The following is a 21,694-nucleotide window of genomic DNA, read 5'->3' as shown; positions in this document are numbered from 1 at the left end:
CATATTATAGAAGAAATCAAATTCTTTGACCAACAGCAGGACTCCCACCACTGTACTTTATTTCTTATAGACTTCACTAGGGAATAAATTATTATTAGCATTATTAGCAGAGACTGCAACTGGAGCTTATTTATCATAAATAGTGACTAACAGATAGAAATGGGACAAAAGTTAGGCATTCCGTATGGTGATATTACAGGAGGAGAATAGTTACTGTGTGATCGCTACATTTCACTCAGTTTTTTGAGGGGACTGCTAAAATACACAAAGTAGGACAAAGGATAGGGTAGGACACAATGCTCAACACACCTCTGGTTTAACTCCTTTTTACTTTTTGATGTATCAGAGAAAAGCACCGGACTCAAGTGCTGACGCCATACATGCTACTATGACTACCAAATGGTCTCACATAAATATAGGCTCTACAGTACTACAGATGAGGAGATCGTTTTCTTAACAGTACACAATCAGCGGATGGATTTAATAGTAGTTTAGCTTTTGAACTGATGCTAAAATCGCATATCAAAGACAATGTCGGACTCTGTAGTTTTCTCTGGGCCCCTGCCAAACCTGACCAGTAATGACATGTTTAGCAGCAATTCTTCATTCCGCCGCTGGCTGTCGAGGTGGTGTCCAGTAAACGATGTGGGCTTTGTAGATAATTGGCAGACTTTCTGGGGAAGACCTGGTCTGATTAGGAGAGACGGCATTCATCCCAGCTCTCATATCTAGAAATCTGGCCGAGTTTATTAGTGGACCAAAACCATGACAACCCAGAGTTGAGACCAGGAGGCAGAGTTGCAGTCCTACACGCTTCTCTGCGCTTCCAGAGCAGTTACCCACCCAAAACTCCTTAGTGATGGTGTCTGCCCCCCGACCACTTAAATTAATAAAACCAAAAGTTAACAGAAGAGGAGTTATACATAAAAACTTAAACAAAATTCTGAAATAGCACAACAAAATAGAAGAATTAAATGTAGACACTTAAACATCAGATCTCTGTCATCTAAAGCTGTACTAGTGAACAATTTAATATCAGAGTATAATATTGACTTATTTTGTCTTACTGAAACCTGGCTGGGTCATGAAGAATATGTTAGCCTAAATGAATCCACTCCGCCCAGTCATATTAATACTCATATTCCTCGAGGCACCATCTGAGGAGGTGGAGTTGCAGCCATCTTCGACTCAAGCCTATTAAATAACCCTAAACCTAAACTAAATTATAACTATTTCGAAAGCCTTGTTCTTAGTCTTTCACACCCAACCTGGAAAACACGACAGCCAATTCTATTTGTTATAGTATACCGCGCTCCTAATCCTTATTCTGAATTTGTATCTGAATTCTCAGTTTTTATCAAGTTTAGTCCTTAAAACAGATAAAGTAATTATTGTAGGTGATTTCAATATTCATGTGGACGTTGAAAATGATAGCCTTTTTACTGCGTTTATCTCATTATTAGATTCTATTAAATATCGGATTGGATTTTGTCAGTGTACATAAACCCACTCACTGTTTTAACCACACCCTCGACCTTGTTCTGGTAAATGGCAATGAAATTTAACATTTAATAGTCTTTCCACAGAATCCTTCATTATCGGACCATTATTTAATAACGTTTGAGCTCCTCTTACTAGGCTACATGCCATTAGGCAAAAACTCCTACTCTAGATGTCTATCTGATAGTGCTGTAGCTAAATGTGAGGAAGCGATCCAATCTGCATTTAATTCAGTGCTGTGTGTCAATATAACAGAGGACTATCGTAGAAAAGGTTTCAGTCGTAACCGTAGAAAAGGTTTCAGTCGTAGTCATCTGGACACTGCTACAAACCACACAAACCACAAACAGTGTCCAGATGACTACGACTGAAACCTTTTCTACGATAGAACACTCCTGGACGAATGAGGGACTACACCGTCATAACACAGGACTCCTCTGCTAATTTCAGCCCCTCCCAAATTGACCAACTAGTTGATAGTGTTGCAAGCTCACTGCGAACGACACTCGATTCTATCGCCCCTCCAAAAAAGAAGATAATAAAACAAAGAAGGTTAGCTACATGGTATAACCCCTAAACCTGCAAATTAAAGGAAACATTGCAAAAACTTGAAAGGAAATGGTGTTCCAACAATGTGGAAGAATCTCATTTAGTTTGGCAAGATAGTCTTAAAACATATAGGAAAGCCCTCCGTAATGCCAGAGCAGCCTTCATTCATCATTAATAGAGGAAAAATAAAACAACCCCAGGTTTCTTTTCAGCACTGTAGCCAGGCTGACAGAGAATGCTACCCTCAGTAGCAACGACTTCATGAGCTTCTTTAATGATAAAATTTTAACTATTAGAGAAAAATTCATCACGCCGTGCCCTCAACCAGTGCCAATTTATTTTCAAACACAGGAACCTTAAAAACAACTGTAAAACCTGATGTGTATTTTGACTGCTTTGCTCCTGTCAACCTTCTTCAACTAACTTCAACGATTAATTCAGCTAAGCCATCAACCTGTCTCTTAGACCCCATTCCAACAAGGCTGCATAAATACCTTTTACCCTTAGTTAACACTTTGTTACTGGATATTATCAATCTGTCTTTATTAACATGCTATGTACAACAGTCCTTTAAAGTACAGTAGCTGTAATTAAAGCCCACTCTTGATCCAGGGGTTTCAACCAACTATAGACCTATATCTAACCTTCCCTTTCTCTCTAAGATCCTTGAGAAAGCAGTCGCCAATTAATTGTGTGACTTTATAAATAACAATAGTTTATTTGAGGATTTTCAGTCAGGATTTAGAGTGCATCATAGCACAGAGACAGCACTGGTGAAAATTACTAATTACCTTTTAAATGCATCAGACAACGGACTTGTCTCTGTACTTGTTTTGTTAGCTTTTAGCGCTGCATTCGATATCACTGACCATCACATCCTATTACAGAGACTGGAACATTCAACTGGCATTAAAGGAACCGCACTAAGCTGGTTTAAATCCTATCTATTAGATTGTTTTCAGTTTGTACATGTTAACGGTGAGTCCTCCATGCACGCCAAAGTTAGTCACGGAGTTCCACAAGGTTCTGTACTTGGACCGATTCTATTCACCTTATATATGCTATCGATCATGCCAGATGAAACTAACCAGTTAGCTAAACTTCAAGCATGCCTTAAGGACATAAAGACCTGGATGACCTGCAATTTTCTGATGTTAAACTCTGACAAAACTGAAGTTATTGTACTTGGCCTCAAACACCTACGAGACACATTATCTAAACATATAGTTACTCTAGATGGCATTGCCCTGGCCTCCAGCACCACCGTAAGGAACCTCGGAGTTATCTGTGATCAGGATTTATCCTTTAACTCCCACATGAAACAAACTTCAAGGACTGCCTTCTTTCACCTACGCATCGTTGCAAAAATCAGGCACATCCTGTCTCAAAATGATGCCGAAAAACTAGTCCATGCATTTGTTACTTCTAGGCTGGATTATATCAATTCCTTATTATCAGGCTATCCGAATAAGTCCCTCAAACCTCTCCAGTTGATCCAGAATGCTGCGGCATGTGTACTGACAAGAACTAGGAAAAGAGATCATATTTCTCATTACAACATTAGATTCTCTGCACTGGCTCCCTGTAAAATCCAGAATAGAATTTAAAATACTTCTCCTCACCTACAAAGCTTTTAATGGTCAGGCACCATTGTATCTTAAAGAACTCATAATACTTTATTACCCGACTAGAACACTGCGCTCCCAGAATGCAGGGTTATTTGTGGTTCCTAGAGTCTCCAAAAGTAGAATGGGAGCCAGAGCCTTCAGTTATAAAGCTCCTCTCCTGTGGAATCAGATCCCAGTTTGGGTTCGGGAGGCAGACACCATTTCAAGAGTAGGCTTAAGACTTTCCTCTTTGATAAACTTGGGTAAGTCCTGAACCATCCCTTAGTTATGCTCCTATAGGCCTAGAATGCCGGGAGACTTCCCATGATGCACCTCTTTCCTCTCTCCTCCTCTCCCTGTCCATCTGTATGCATTTTTATCCCATTACTGCACGTTACTAACTCAACATTCCTACTATCATTCCTATTATTATTACTGTATTCATATTAATATTACCACTGCCATTACATTATTACTATTTTAAATTTCTAGGTGTAATTTGCATTGTGCTTCTCTCTCTCTCTCTCTCTCTCTCTCAAAACCCAACATGGCCGCCCACCATTGAGTCTGGTTCTGCCCAAGTTTTCTGCTTGTTAAAAGGAAGTTTTTTCTTGCCAGTGTCGCCAAGTGCTTGCTCATTTGTGTCAGAGAGCCAACACAGACACCACCAGCTCCACCCATTGCAATCAGCAGATCGCACTCACCTGAGTATTGATTACACACCTGCCACTAATCATCTACTCCACACTATATAGTCTCACTCCCCTGTTTCACTCACTGTCTGGTCTCTAACCTCTTACGAGAACTCAACCCGACCCCCGGCTTCTATTGACAACCCCTGTTGGACTTTGGACTTCTCCGTTGTGTGTTTCGTCAGCTCCCGGCTTTCCTGCCACCTGTCTCCTCCAGTGGATCTTACTACCAACGCTACATCAGATAAGACCCATAGACTTTACTAGCTTAGCTCCCGTCATTGCTTCTCTCTGTCTGCCTGTTTCAATAAACTCCCTCGTCTCAGTACTAACCTCTGTGTCCCGTGTCTGTCCGCTGACAATTTGTTAGGTCTCTGTAAATAATATTATAAAGAGTACGGTCTAGATCTGCTCTATGGGAAAAGTGCAATGAGATAACTTCTGTTATGAATTGGTTGCTATATAAATGAAATTGAATTTAATTGAATATCACACAGTCCTGTGGTTTATCTGCTCTGCTTTCACACCCTGAATGAACTGGACCAGTGTCTGTTTGGAAGCAGACCAAAGCCCCCTTTTCAGGCAGTCTTGGTCACCAGAGTTTGACTGACAGCTTTCCCAAACAAACCCAACAAAACGTGCAAACACTAAAGAGTTTCGACCAAACATAGGTTAGGGGTGAAACACCCTAATCAGAATTCTTTGACATGAAAATCAGCAAATACATTTTTTTTCTAACTTTTGAAAGTGAGCAAGAAAATCAGCATCATTGTTTATTTAAACATACGGTGACTCAATGAACGATGGCCATTGGTTTGGCTGTGTACTACTAGGACTAGTATTATTAGGTAATTAAGTGATGACGTCTCTTTAAAAGACATTTTACTGCTTTGAATTTTATGGTTGGGCTAATAATTTATATGGCACAAAACAGAACCATAGATTTCCATAGTTTCTGGAAACCCAGCACTGAAAATCTGGCTCAAAAACGTGAATGCTTTTTATATATTCAGACTAAAACTGACTCTATATATTACTGTTAGGCGGTTCAATTCAAATCTGTGCTGTGTGACGTGATGTCTTTACACACTTTGAAATTAATGTTTTAATAATGTGAAATACCAGTCCTGATTAGGCTGTAAGGGCCTGAGAGGTCTGAGAGGTTAGACAGACCCAACGTTTCTGTGTAATCTATGCATAGTTTACATCAGCCTCAATGCACTAATCTCAGCTGATGATAGCGGTGGGCGGACGACTCAGGAGTCTTGTTTGCACCAGCAAAATGCTTGTGTTTCTCCAGTCAGATACAGTAAGAACACAGAAAGTCTCCAGGCGATCGAACCTGTCACACTTCATAAAGGAGATGAATAAAAACAAGTCAAGTGGAAGAGTGGCCTCTACATTGACTTTTACTGTCTAAATATCGAGTGTATAAATACCCTCCAAACTTTCCTCACTAACTAAACTAATACAAACAATAAACTCATATTATATCATATTATATTACTCATATTCTCACTGTGGCTGAAAAAACTTTTAGTGTTATATTATGTGGGTGGAACAACAATTTGTGTTTTTGACCTGTTTTAACATTTAAACAGAAACTTTGTTAGACTTCATAGTTATCAAGAAACATAATTGCAAAAAGGTAGATCCATAACCAACTTGTCTACTGTAAAATCAGTTTAAGAAGTCAATTACATAGCTATTCACTACACAAATAAATCTGTGTTCCTTTAGCACAGCATTTTGGAAATCGGCACGTACAAGTAGAACAATTAGCATATATCTGTTTTAATAGCTAATTGTGCCACTACTGTATGTACATTTCACCTCTTAAACCCCATTTGGATTGGATTTATTTCTCTAAGGGAATCGTAGAAAAGGTTTCAGTCATAATCATCTGGACACTGTTTTCAGAATCAAGACGTTTCGGCTCCCATCCGGAAGTCATTCTCAATTGTGAAAAATGCAATTGGCAATTCAATATGCAAAGTGGCATTGCAATCTTCAATTCAGTTTGAATTATTCTGATTAAAAATTCAAATGAAAGCTCAGTCAATTGCATTTAATATTACCATGTTTTTTGGTCTCTTTATTCAAATGGTAATTCATTTTGGCATTGGCAATTCAATGTGTCAGCAAAACATCGCCCCCAGACTATTGCATTTACATTTACTTGTCTACAAGCTTTTTTGGTGTCAAAATTCAAATGGAAATGCAATCTATCAGTCCTCTCATCAAGGCAGGTCTTCAGTTAGGACATCACTTCCTCATTCAGTGATTGGGTAACACCTGGCACTTCTATGCTTCGACCACACCGACCCTGTTCTTCTTGATGGGTAAGTTGCTTTCTACCTCAGATAATGTCCATATGTTCAACCTAGAGTTCAGACATTTGTTTATTACAGTAGGTGTCAGCGGGCAAACACAGGACACGGAGGTAAGTGCAGGTATGAGGGAGATTTATTACAACAGTAGGTAATGGACACAGATGGAGCAAACAGTAGGCAACATAGACTAGATCTGGGAACGTCTTTGAGAGTCTTATCTGTAGTCGGAAGTCCGTTTCTTTCTCGGAGAGTTGCGGGGAGCAGTAGAGCCAGGAGACTTGGGTACACACAGGCTGAGGGGAATCCAATGTACAAGTAGATCTTCAGTGGGTAAGCGAGTCGGGAAGAACCTCATGGTAGGGTTGAGACCAGACAGTGAGTGAACCGGGGGAGTGTTGTTTTATAGTGCAGGTGGATGATTGGTGACAGGTGAGTGTAAACAGTAGTCTGGTGATTAGGATCTGATTACTGTAATGGGTAGAGCCAGTGGTGTCTGTGTAGGCTCCCTGACAGTACCCCCTCCTCCAGGGGCGGTTCCTGACGCCCTCGGATGGTGACGACCACGGCCACTGGGTGCAGGACTATCCGGATGAGCTCGGTGAAACTCGGCCAGGAGAGCAGGGTCGAGGATGTCATCTTGATGCACCCAAGACCTTTCGTCGGCTCTGTATCCTTCCCAGTCAATCAGGTACTCGAGTCGGCTGCCCCGTCGCCTGGAATCCAGGATTTTGTCCACCCGGTAGATCAGGGGTTCTTCATTTACGTCTGGAGGAGGAGGCTGACTGGCGGCTCATCGGGTGCTGTGGAAGAGGGAGACACAGGTTTGAGGAGTGATACATGGAATGAGGGGTGAATGCGGTACCTCGGGGGGAGCTGGAGACGGTAGGTGACTTCATTAATCTGCCTCTCGATGGTGAAGGGACCTATGTAGCAGGGACTCAGCTTATGGCAGGGCTGGCGGAGACGTAGATCCTGTGTAGAGAGCCAGACACGATCACCCGGATGATAGACGGGGTTAGGGGATCGACGGGCATCCGCAAAATGTTTATGTCTCCGCACAGCGTGCTGCAGGTGTATATGAGTCCCACACTCTCTCGCTCACTCGAAACCAGTGGTCTATCGCTGGAACCTCCGACGGTTCCTCCGTCCAGGGAAACAATGGGGGTTGGTACCCGAGTATGCACTGGAATGGGGTGAGGCCAGTGGTGGTCTGTTTGAGGGAATTCTGTGCGTACTCGGCCCAAGGGAGGAAGCGGTTCCAGCTAGTCTGATTGTCATGACAGTAGGTCCGAAGATATCTCCCTGTCTCTTGTATCTTCCGCTCAGTCTGGCTGTTGGTCTGAGTGTGATAACCGGATGAGAGATTGACAGAGACGTTGAAGTGAACTGAGGTCCACGGTCAGAGACGATCTCTTCAGGAATACAGAAGGTGCGAAACAACTGGTGGAAAAGGGCTTCTGCGGTTTCCAATGCAGTAAGTAGCCCCCACAGGGGAATTAGCTTGCAGGCTTTGGAGTCTACCGCTACGAGGATATGTAAACCCCTCCGATTTGGGTAGGTCTGTAATGAAATCGACTCCGACGTGGGACCATGGACGTTGTGGAATGGGAAGTGGAACCACTGACGATGCGCTATCCGAGGAACTGGGCCGAGCTGGTGTTACCTGAGCTGTTGGAGGACCTGCATCACGTGGTGGCGGTGTTCGGCCAAGTTCCGGGAGTAGATAAGAATGTCATCGATGTAGACGATCATGAAGCGGTGGAGAAACTCCCGGAACACCTCGTTCATAAAGCCTTGGAAGATGGCGGGTGAGTTGGACAGACCTTATGGCATCACCAGATACTCATAATGACCAGAAGGGGTGATGAATGCCGTCTTCCACTCGTCCCCTTCCCGGATCCGAACGAGGTTGTAGGCGCTCCGCAGATCCAGTTTAGTGAATATGCAAGCCCCAAGGAGTTCCTCGAGGGCAGCAGGGACCAGAGGAAGAGGATAGGGGAGCTTGACAGTTTGACTGTTGAGGGGTCGGTAATCAATGCAGGGCCTCCGTCCTTCTTGCCCACGAAGAAGAAGCTCGAAGCCGCGGGTGAGGTGGACGGTCGGATGAAGTTTTGAGAGAGCCTCCTGGATGTAGTCCTCCATAGCCTTGCACTCCGGGATGGACAGGGGATATACACGTCCTTTGGGGGGAGTGGCCCCAGGCAGCAGGTCTATGGCACAGTCCCATGGCCAATGTGGTGGTAAGAGGGTGGCTGCCTGTTTGCTGAAGACATCCTGGAATGCCACAGTCAGATGGGATTTTGAGGTCTTGCTGTAGGTCGGGACTCTCCACTCGGGTGGACTGTATATGTACGGGGAGTTACTGACCAGCAGTTTAGGAATGGAGGAGATACAATGTTGAAAGCAAGCAGGACTCCACCGCAGAATTTCACTGGACTCCCATCTGACTTCTGGAGAGTGTTGAGTGAGCCAGGGGCGCCCCAGGATAGCGTCCACAGTGGATCCCTCCAGTACCAGAAAGGAGATTTGTTCGTTATGCAGACATCAAACGTGTAGTGTCATGAGCGGTGATTGGAATTGGACTCTTCCACATCCCAGTGGTTTTCCTTGGATGGTTTCAATTTTCAACTCGTTGACGTTGAAATGGTAATTCTAGGCATTTCAATAAGGTCGGCGAGATGAAGTTGCCAGAGGAGCCTGAGAAAAGGAGGGCACGTACTGCAATGACATAACGTGGGGTGAGTAGTTGGACCTCGAGAAGGGTTAACTTAGAAATGGCAGGATACCTGGGGATGGTACTCACCGCAGGACGTGGAGGACGGCTTGGACACGCTCTAATCTGGTGCCCAGGGATCCCACAATACAGGCACAGACCATGTGTGAGACGGCGTGCCCGTTCTTGGGGTGAAAGACGGTTGGTGTCCAGTTGCATGGGTTCTGGTACTGGAGGACAGGCCTCGGGTCAGAGCGGTGAATGAGCTGTTAGCTCGGGGAGACATGCTGTCAGTAACTGAGCGATTTTCACAGTTTTCTGCATAAAATTCTCTAATCCGATGTTGTTGTCATAGATGACCATCTTGGCTCGGAGTTGGGGATTGAGACCTTGGCGGTAGACAGTTATCAGGGTGGTCTAATTCCATCCACTAGAGGCCACTAGAGTGCGGAACTGCAGTGTGTAGTCAGTCGCCGAAAAACTGCCTTGTCAATGGCGGAAGAGCTGGTCGGAAATGGCCAGGTCCCCGGTAGTGAGACCGAACACTTCCTGGAAGTGAGAAGAGAAGTTAGAGAAGGAGTTGACCAGGGAGGATTGCGAGCTCCAGAGGGCTTGAGCCCAGAGTAAAGCTCTTCCTGAGAGGAGGGATATGAGGCATGCCACTTTCGCTCATTCATGGCGAATCTTTGCAAGTGCATCTTGATGTGCAGGGATACCTGGAGAAGAAAACCGCTACATTCAACCGCCTCAGCCAAATACTTGGGGGCAAGGGCCATGGGACTGGCAGAGGCAGATTGTTGGTGGGGATCTGGAGATAGAGCCGCTCAAAGGGCGCTGACCATCCCTTTGATGGGATTTTTGGCGGTGGGAGCGGAGCGCTCCATCTCCAGATGAGTATAAGGTCTGGTCTTCTGTCAGCGGGCAAACACAGGACACGGAGGTAAGTGCAGGTACGAGGGAGATTTATTACAACAGTAGGTAATGGACACAGGTGGAGCAAACAGTAGGCAACATAGGTTAGGGAATGTCTTTGAGAGTCTTATCTGTAGTCGGAAGTCCGTTTCTTTCTCGGAGAGTTGCGGGGAGCAGTAGAGCCAGGAGACGAGGGTACACACAGGCTGAGAGGAATCCAATGTACAAGTAGATCTTCAGTGGGGAAGCGAGTTTGGAAAGAACCTCATGGTAGGGTTGAGACCAGACAGTGAGTGAACCGGGGGAGTGTTGTTTTATAGTGCAGGTGGATGATTGGTGACAGGTGAGTGTCATCAGTAGTCTGGTGATTGGGATCTGATGACTGTAGTGGGTGGAGCCAGTGGTGTCTGTGTAGGCACCCTGACAGTAGGGCTGTTGTTGGCATTTTGTGTTTATCTACATCCTCATGCTGAGGAATTCAAAGCTAATGCTAGATAGGCCTGGGTAAGGTTAGTAGCTTGCTAACAACCTAAGCTAACACTAGCAAAGTAACTTAGTTAAAGTTAGCTAAGTTTACTGCTGGTTTCTCACTAATTTACGCTAGTGACAACAGCAATGGGTACTATCTCTCTGGGCGACAGATAGTAGTTAAAGAGCTTGTTGATGTTTCCTTTTATTTTGATCTTAATATGCCGCATTGATGTAACATTGAATAAGCCGACACATCTCACGGTCAGACAGCCTTCAGTAAGAGACAACCATAAATCAACTGGGACAAACAATAACACAAACGCGTCTTCTGTAGCTTATACTTTAGTGCCCCCTTGTGGCATACACATATGCATAATACAGAAGAGTACAGCATTACATCAATATACAACTCAGGACATAATGAAAATATTTTAACACCCCCACTTGTACTCAGGTTGCTATACAAAGCATACAAACAAAAACAGAAGGTAGAATGAATGTGGACCCCTGTCATACACATATCAATCTCCAAAAAGAGCACTTGCAAACCTATCCAGTTTCAACTTATTTCCAGGTTTGGTCATAACATCAGCAATCATGTTATCAGTAGAACAATACATCAAGGTCACTCTTCCCTCATTCACAATAGACCTGATAAAGTGATACTTTGTCTATGTGTTTGCATATCCGTCTGTTTACAGGGTTTTTGGCGAGAGCAATTGTTCCCTGATTGTCCTCATGTACTAGAGTTTGTGTGTACTTGTAGTTATCTTTACCTCCCAGTAACTGTTCTAGGTATAAACACTCTGGTATGGTTGTAGCCAGTGCCATATATTCCACTTCGCATGTGGATAGCGCCACAGTTGGCTGCTTTCTCGTCTTCCACGAGACTAGAGAGCTGTTTTGGCTTAGAATCACACAGTACCACGTAGTACTGCGTCTGTCACTGGTATCAGCTGCCCAGTCAGCATCACTGTAGGCTTGTATACCTAGTTTCTCACAGTCGTTTCTCCTAAAAATTGAACACTTTCTCTGCTGTACCTTTGAGATACCTAAGTACGTGCTTCACAGAGACCCACTGTTCCTCTGTAGGTTCAGCAAAATACTGTGATAACCTGCTCACTACGAATCTCAAATCTGGTCTGGTGCAAATAGTCAGGTATATAAGACTTCCCACAGCTTCTCTGTACATTCTGACATCTTTCATCTTTACTGCATTCTCAGTATACTTTAACTTTTGTTTCTCTGGTCCTACAGTCTTGCATATTAAAACGCTGTAGTATCTTGTTAGTGTACTTTTCCTGTGTCATTTTTACACACCCATCTGACTGATTGAAATCGATACCCAGAAAATGTTTGAGTTCGCCCAGATCTTTCATTTTAAACTTTTCTGCAAGCATCTCTTTCACTTCTTTCAGTGATAATTAAATAATGAAATCATCGAACCATGTAATTATGAACACTTTCCCCTCTTTTGACTCTTTGGCATAAACACAGTGGTTGGCTGGATTTCGTGTGAATCCATTCTCAGTTAGACAATTGTGCAAAACCTTATTCCAATTTCGCCCGGATTGTTTCAAGTGATTTCTCTAGCTTGTAAACTATACCCTCTTTCTCTTGGTAACCCTCTGGTGGATTGATGTAGATCTCATAGTCTATGGGAGCATGCAAGAATGCTGTTTTCACGTCCATTTGATGCAGGAGTAAATTTTCCTGTGCTGCTTTCTGTAGCACCACCCTTACACTCGTCAAGTCTGCCGTGGGTGAAAATGCCTCCCCATAGTCTATTCCCATTCTCTGGTTGTAACCCTTGTCCACAAACCGTGCTTTGTATTTGTCTTTTCCATCTACATCAGTCTTGATAGAGTAAACCCATCTACCCCCCACTGTTTTCTTGCCTATTGGCAGTGTCGTCGGTGTAAACGTTTTGTTCTCGTTTAGAGACTGGATTTCCTCATCCATGGCTTTTACCCATTCTTTTGAGTTAGTTGACCTCATTGCTCCCTCAAAAGTCTGTGGAATGCCACACACTGCTCTGCAGCAATAGTCTACCATGATATTAACCCCATCACTATCACTGTCTTCAGTTTTGAAGACATCTAAGAAACTCTGTGTTCTTCTTTCTCTAGTCGGATACCTCCTACTCTCGGATTCACCACTTGTCACACTCTGTTGTGTTTGATTGTGGTCACTAGACCTCGTTACTTAACCTAGTCTATCACTACATGTACTTCTACTCTGTACACTTGGCTCTGGAGCATTTTCTGTACTCCTACTCTGTGTGGTCTCACCAGTCTTGGGTTTCACACTACCATAGCCATCGCTTAGATCTGGCTCACCTGACTGTGTCTGTTTTTCCACAGCTGCCTTGCTCACAAACTTCACTAGCCGGTGTTTTTGTACTTTCTTTGTATCTGGATGATACACCAAATACGCCGGGCTGTTCTTGTCATAACCTACAAAACGACCCTGGTCACACCTGGAATCAAATTTTCCCTTGTCCTGTTTGTACGTGTAGCATACAGATCCAAACTTTGGCATTTTTGACTCATAAGGAGTCTGTCCTGTACGGCTGTTAAAACACCTGTTGCGTACCATTGCTGCGGTTGTTACTGTGTAGTACCATAACTGCTTTGGTAGTGCACTTTCAACTATCATGCACCTACCCATCTCAAAAAGAGTACGCCAACCCCTCTCTGCAGTTCCCTTCTGGTGTGGGGAATACGGAGCTGACGTTTCATGTCTGATTTTATTTTTCCCTCAACAGTGCTTAAAAATCACTGCACATAAATTCCGTTGTCGGATCTTATGCACTTCACTTTCCCGTAAGGGGATACATCTGCTAGGAACTTTTCAGTAGCCTGTATGGTGTCACTTTTCCTCTTTAGGAAATATATAGGAACACTGCCCTCAAGTAATCGTCAGTGAATGACTGCACATATCTATAACCGTCTATCAACTCTGTGGCTACTGGACCTGCAAGGTCTGTGTGTACCATCTGTAAGGGAGCCTTTGCTTGAAACTCTTGAACATGGTTATGTCCATGATGATATGAGAATGTCCACATGAATATTGAAATCACCTACACTAATTACTTTATCTGTTTTAAGGACTAAACTTGATAAAAACTCTGAGAATTCAGATAAAAATTCAGAATAAGGACAGGAGCGCAGTACACTATAACAAATAGAATTGGCTGTCGTGTTTTCCAGGTTGGGTGTGAAAGACTAAGAACAAGGCTTTCAAATGAGTTATAATGTATTTTAGGTTTAGGGTTGATTAATAGGCTTGAGTCAAAGATGGCTGCAACTCCACCTCCTCGGCCGGTGCCTCAAGGAATGTGAGTATTAACATGACTGGGCGGAGTGGATTCATTTAGGCCAACATGTTCTTCATCACCCAGCCAGGTTTTAGCAAGACAAAATAAGTCAATATGATACTCTGAAATTAATTCGTTCACTAGTACAGCTTCAGATGACAGAGATCTGATATTTAAGAGTCCACATTTAATTCAACTATTTAGTTGTGCTATTTCAGTTTTTGTTTTTGTTTAGGTTTTTATTTATAACTCATCTTCTGTTAACTTTAGATTTTATTAATTTAAGTGGTCGGGTGGGTTTTGGGTGGGTAACTGCTCTGGAAGCGCAGAGAAGCGTGTAGGACTGCAAAGCTGCCTCCTGGTCTCAACTCTGAGTTGTCATGGTTTAGGTCCACTAATAAAATCAGTCAGATTTCTGGATATGAGAGCTGCTCCATCCAAAGTAGGATGAATGCCGTCTCTCTTAATCAGACCAGGTCTTCCCCAAAAGTCCGCCAATTATCTGCCAAGCCCACATCATTTGCTGGACACCACCTCAACAGCCAGCAGCAGAATGAAGGCATGCGGCTAAACATGTCATCACTGGTCAGGTGACAACAGGTTTCAGATGTCTGGCCCTCAGCACAGCCCTTATCTCCTCAACCCAATGCTCTACAGGAATCCCTGAAATCGGATACTTTATTTCCCTGAGGATATAGAGCAGACATTCAGAAGGGAGAGGATCACTGAGAACAGTGTGTTGAGAGCCAACCAAGCTACCATGATGTGAATCCAAATCTGACTGGGGAGAGTTGGTCGTCAAATTGCTGGACCAAGTCCCTCAATTCCTGAAGTTCACTGGTCATGATTGAAGTGAGAAAGAGAGTCAGTACAGGCACAGTCTATGTGGCACTTTAACTTAGAAGGGATGACCCAAGGCATGTCAGCTCCAATGTCGAGCAGGTCCGTCGATGTGCACACTGCTGCTTTGCTTTAACCAAAACAAAAATCCTTTTCTCTTAAAACCTAATTTTCTGCCAAATGTATCCTGCCGATAATGTCAGAATGTGACTGGGCCATAGGAAGGCCTAATTTAGCTAGGAGCTTTGGAATCACAGATAGAAATACACTTCAATAAATGCAGACAAGGTCTTCCCCCAAAATACAAATTTGTTATAAATACATTTGAACAAACAATGCAACTATTTTAACTAATTAAAATTTGCAATAATTTATTTTAAATCTTTTATACTAAATTACATTCCATGATAAGGGTACAATATCTACACACAAGCACAATGAGAAACAAAAAGAAATTAAAGCTGAAAGCAACGTTAAACGGGCCCTCGCCTCCATGCATGCCTTGAGGGGAGCAACACCTGTGGTCAAGTTCCTGGAGTTCGGGAGATCACACAATAAAACTCCAAATTAGCCTTTAAATGTCCTCAGCTCAGGACTCTTATCAAGCATGTGAAATTTGGAAAAGATCTGATGATGTGGAGCTGAGGTAGCACTGTTCCTAATTTTGGAACAAGGTAGCACTGTTACAAATTTTTAGACAAGGTAGCACTGTTACTAATTCTGGCCCGAGGTAGCACTGTTATTAATTATGGAACAAGGTAGCACTGTTACTAATTTTGAACCCAGAATTCGCAACACCGCCATGGCAACACCACCTGAGAAAACGTAAAAGCTTCGCAAATTAGCATCATAACAGTCTTTAGATTACACTGCCAAAATTTGAAATCGAACAGATTAATTGTATATGATCAGTTCAACATTGAAAAATTGCTAATATTCGCCACATCGCCACGGCAACACCGCAAAAGCTTCACAATTTAGCATTGCAAAAGTCTTTAGATTGCACTGCCCAAATTTGAAGTTGATCGGATTAATTCTCTAGGAGACGTTCATTTAAGTATGGAGTTTGTAAATGGTGAAAAAAGGCATGTTAAATTCAAAATGGATGACTTTCTGTTGGGTTTAGGGTATGGCTCCAAGAAGCTTTTCTTTAAGTCCAGAGATGACACATCTGTAGACCACACAATGTAAATTTCATGTAGATCGGATGATGTTTGTAACACATGGCTTGCTTCCTGTTGCCAGTAGGTGGCGCTATGACTATAACTCAATACTGACATGTAGAAGTCCTCAGGCCAGGACTCTTATCAAACGTGAAATTTTGGGCAGATCAGACAACGTACACTCACACACAAGTTACAACAACTTCTTGTGTCACTGTACAATGCATCGCCACGACAACAGTGTTTGATGAAAACTCACAATCTTCACAATGAAGCATCATCAAGGTCTTAAGACTGCTGAACAAATTTGAGGTACATCTGGTTAACCTGGTAGGTGTAATTTGTAAGTATTTGAGTTTTTGAGTATTGGGCCTGCAACTTCCTGTTATCAGTAGGTGGCGCTATGACTGAATATTGGCATGTAGATGTCTTCAGGGCAGGACTCTTATCAAACATGTCTTCAAGTTTGGGACAGATTTGATCATGTACAGTCCAGTTACCACAACTTCCTGTTTTATGGCGAAACATAGAAATTCGACGCCACGCCACGGAGACGCCATTCAGCTTATGCACAAACTATGAAGAACTTTTGATTCCAAAGGTCTTTAGATTGGTCTGTCCAAATTTGAAGTCGATCTGATTAATTCTCTAGGAGGAGTTTGTTAAAGTACGGACCCTGTACTGACTTCCTGTTGCATTTAGAGTATGGCTCCAAGAGGATTTTTAAAAAGTCTGGAGATGATACATCTGCCTCCCAAATTTCATACATCTAGCTCAAATGTAAAGGTGGGGGCTTTGACTTTGAAAACTGTTAAGGGGCACGATAGAGCCATTTTGCCAGACTCATGCATGAGACCCATATCTCATATCTATGAGATGAGATTTATGCACTTCTGACGTGTGTGCCAAATTTCCTGAGATTTGGAACATCTCAAGTGCCCCAAAAATGCGTTCAAAGTAAAAAAAATGAAAATAATAATTAAAGCTGCAAGCAGTGATGAGTGGGTCCTCGCACCTCTCACATGTAGGGGCGTGCCTTAGTCACGGTGTTGCCCTGATTTATGGTGAAACATGGTAATTCGACGAACACGGCACAAACATGCCGTTTGACGTTGAAAAACTTTTTATCCTGAAGGTCTTTTGCACTGCCCAAATTTGAAGTCGATCCGATGAATTCTCAAAGAGGAGTTCGTTAAAGTACGGAGCCTGTAAATGGCAAAAAATGGCCTAAAAGTGCACATTCAATTCAAAATGGCTGACTTCCTGTTGGGTTTAGAATATGGCTCCAAGAGACTTTTTTGTATGTCTTGGGGTCATACATGCACCTCCCAAATTCCATACATGTAGGTGAAACATAGGCTGGGGCCTGCTTTTTTGAAAATTTCAAGGGGGCGCTATAGAGACATTTTGCCCTGCCCATTTCCGAAACCCATAAAATATCAAATTTTTCACCAGTCCTAATTAGTGTGCAAAGTTTCACAACTTTTCGAGCACCTTTAGGTCCTCAAAAATGTGATTCATTCATAAAAAGTTGTAATCATAAAGAATAATTAAAGCTGCAAGCAGCTAACTATAAGCTTTATGAAAGAGGAAAGTCTTAAACCTACTCATAAATGTAAAGAGGGTGTCTGCCTCCCGAACCCAAACTGGGACCTAATTCCACAGGAGAGGAGCTTGATAGCTGAAAGCTCTGGCTCCCATTCTACTTTTGGAGACACTAGGATCCAAAGTGTCCCTGAATTCTGGGAGCACAGTGTTCTAAAGGGGTAATAGGGTACTATGAGCTCCTTATGATATGATGGTGTTTGACCATTAAGTGCTTTGTAGGTGAGGAGAAGGATTTTAAATTATTTTCTGGATTTTACAGGGAGCCAGTGCAGAGATGACAATATGGGAGAAATATGATCTATTTTCCTAGTTACTGTTACTGTACACATGCTACAGCATTTTGGATCAACTGGAGATTCTTTTTAAGTAATTTTACAATTAACACTTGCAAATGACAAGGTAATACAAAATGTAAACCATACTTACTTACCCAGGCCTACAGTGATGCCCCTACATTTACACATACACTCATATACAGTCTTGCACTGTATATGCGCACAGAAACCAGACACACACAGGCTTGCAGGTCCACACATTTCTGCATACACACACACAGACACACAAACACTCCAGTTTACACACCCACATGTGTTAGCGCTTCCTCTAACACAGCTGATATGAATGTGAAAGCTGTGTTAGGCTGTGGATAAGAGGCAGAACCAGACTGAGAAAAGGAGAGACAATTGAATTGACACAGGGCAGGGAGACTAACACTGAAAGAAAATTGATTCTGAAAATGAATGAATAATTTATTAAAAGAAAAGAAGCCAAACACAAGCAAGAGAACAGAATAAAAAAAAATACCAAATGGCCAAAATTCACCACCTGGCAGGGATGAGTGAGTCTGTTCAACTGACTAAATTATCTGTATTCAGGTACGTACATATGTACGTACGTACAGATATGGGCTGGTCTCAAACAGGGATGTGGGTGGTGCTTAAAGCGGAAGTGGGTGAGAGTAACCAGAAGTTTGAAATTGATATGGGTTGATCAAAAGTTGCTATATTTATTAGAAAGCTATTTAAAGAACAGCCTCAGAATTGAGCTTTAGAGCAATGTTTTTGATCAGCGTAAAGGAACTATTTACAGAACAAGTTTTTTTTTAACTCCCACATTCCAAATGTGGCCTGGAAGTTCACAGCATACAGCCCATGAACTCATGAAACAACGAACATAGAGACAGACTTTGCATTGCAAAATGTAATGTACTCTAATTGATATGTCATGTTTAGTTAACAATAGGAAGTTTTGATTAAATATGCTTATTTTGATGCAAGAACAATAGAAACTGGACCAACAGGAACTGATTACATATCCGCTAATCTGAAGAAGATACCGACTGTGTGGGGTCTAGTTTAGTAGATATATCCAGTTAATTGATTGTAATAAGACAAAATGTAAGTTAAAAGGAAGGTGCGTGTGTGTCTGTTTGGGGGCTGTTTTCCCCTTCCTCTTTTGCATTCCTTTGGCTGAAGACCAACGAACGCTGGTTGACATACATTCATTTTATTTTACCTATTTGATTTGCTATGCATACATATATACATAAATATACATATGTAGATACATATATGTATGTGGTGATTTTATGTGAACCTCACATTTCTTAATAACAGATGATGAGTAACATGATTGCCATCTATGAGCCTGTGTAACACTGTCTATCAAATACAATCACAGTGATATCATCCATATCATGTGTGCAAGGATATTCTGTTTATTCATAAGATGTGTTTGTTATCTTTCAGCAACTGAGAAGGCCACTCTTCCAAATATGGTAGGATTAGACATGTGGGGAAACTTTATTAATTCTTCAGAAAGAAAACAAAGAAAGAATTAAGACAGGAGAAATTTAATATGGGAGGAATAAAGTTTCGTGCCCTGGACATCAGACACCGCACCCCTCCTTGACATAAGACTATAACAAACAAAAGAAGCCCAAAGACCTCTATCTCTGTTTTGCCCTCTTCCTCTTTGGTTCCTGAGCTCTGGGCTGCTGGCCCGCTCACCCGGATCTCAGCTGAATCCCCAAGCAGCACCAAACGTGCTGAAGGCCGGCATCCAACCAACTGTGAGAGAAAGAACTCTGAATTCAACAAACTCTGAAAGCCGTCACAGCGTCCATCACACCCAGCCAGCAAGTGGGGGGGTGTTATCATCCTGCTGCATGCTGAGAGAGAGAGAGACAGATCGGCTCAAGCCAAGTTGCCACATGGGGCCGAGTACTCTAGGGAGCTACGCACGCGTATCGGTACTGACCATCCGCTGCCCCCTCCCCTTCCTGCACAACTTTTCCCCTTGTCATCTGAACCACCAGCTGAAACTTTACTTTTCCTGTGATATTTGGGATGATGCTGTAGCATAAGAGTAATTAAGAAGCGATAGGTCAGAAGTAAGATGTCTAATCAATGTAGGAATGATATTGAATGGCTTGAGTTACTCTCCTTGTGCTTCCTAACAAGCGCTTAGCTGCTGAATGGTGCATTAAGATGATTTCACAGGCTAGTGTTTTCATCCACTTAGTGGTCTCCTGTGTTTCCACAAATAAAACTTGCCAAGATGTCATTCACTGCTTTATCTGGTGGACCTCATTCATTCATTAATTGTTCATTGCTCTATATAAATGTTGCATTTATTCATTCATTTTAAAGTTTAGTAGTTATTAGGTGTTTGTCGTTAGTTTAATAATCCTTTCATTTATAAGGAACTTGATTATATGATTTGTGTGTATGAAGTATTACGGTCACTGTTTACGAGTCAAGATCTTTGTAGCAACCTCCAGGATTGAGACTGAATTAATTGATTGGCTATCGTTTACCACTTTTTAAGGGTGGTGCCCCAAGGTGAATTTAATGCATCATTTCTGATTGTTGACAGCTGCATCGTTTTTTTTCTTCCAAATTTCATGCAGAATTTTGGTTGTATCTGTGGTTATGTAGCATGATCAACCCGATCCTGATAAGCATTTTGGATATTTATTAATGAAAAGAATTAGGCTTTTCTGAAAGCTGGCTTCTATGTCATAAACCAGGCCTGTCTAGAGAGCTGACAAGCTTTCTCCAGCTACCTCCCCTATCCCATGACCTTTGCCAGACTCAGGTCACTAATGGAAGGTTGAATGACAATTTCTTGATTTATTGCGGCCTGCAAAGACTCAAAAGCATTAACAACCTAAGCCAGTCTAATAAATTACAACCTACTCTCCCTGACCAGTGCATACCATAACCTGACACCACCCTCTTTTAAGGAACATCTCACGATCTCTGGTCTTCATCAAGTGAAACCAGGACTTGTCAATCTAAGACTAAAGGAAAAAAGAAAATGACGTTGACATGCAGAATCAATTGTATTAATCAATGTGTTACATCAAGTAACAATATAAGAAGAGTGTAGAACTTACTGATGTCATGCCAATGCCACAAAGAGAAATAGACCCTGCCAACAAGAACTGGTCTTTATGTAAAGAAATTAATATGATGTCATACAAGTATGTATCACTATTTTTCTGTACCTAATGACGCAGGAAATGTGAATATGTATCTACACAACAGTTAATTTATCATGGCCAGTAATAAGAGAATATAGTGTAATGCTAAATCACACAGGGAGTGTGTGTATCTGCTAACCCTGTTAGTTTACTATTTAATTTACTGTTACAGATATACCTATATATGTGTACCTATATATGGTGTGCTGTCATAATAGCAGATGTCTTAACATGTATGACATTTAATTAACACTATCTGTTAATTACTTAGGTTGTAAGTGTACAATATCCCGTTTTATTCATAAAAGTATGGTGCCTTCCAATAACTGATAAGACAAGCTTTAACATGGGAGAATTAAAATTAAAACTTAATTAATACATCAGAAAGAATTAGGATACGATATTGTGGGAGTGGACGGAAGTTTCGCGTCTTGAACACAAACAACCTGTCCCCTCGTACAGAACACTTTAAGACAAGAGAGAACTTTTGGCACTCTGAC

The sequence above is a fragment of the Siniperca chuatsi genome, linkage group LG10 (genome assembly GCF_020085105.1).
Source record: "Siniperca chuatsi isolate FFG_IHB_CAS linkage group LG10, ASM2008510v1, whole genome shotgun sequence".
Taxonomy (NCBI): Eukaryota; Metazoa; Chordata; class Actinopteri; order Centrarchiformes; family Sinipercidae; genus Siniperca; species Siniperca chuatsi.
The sequence above is the reverse complement of the archived record's forward strand: the minus strand, read 5'-3'. Positions refer to the sequence as shown.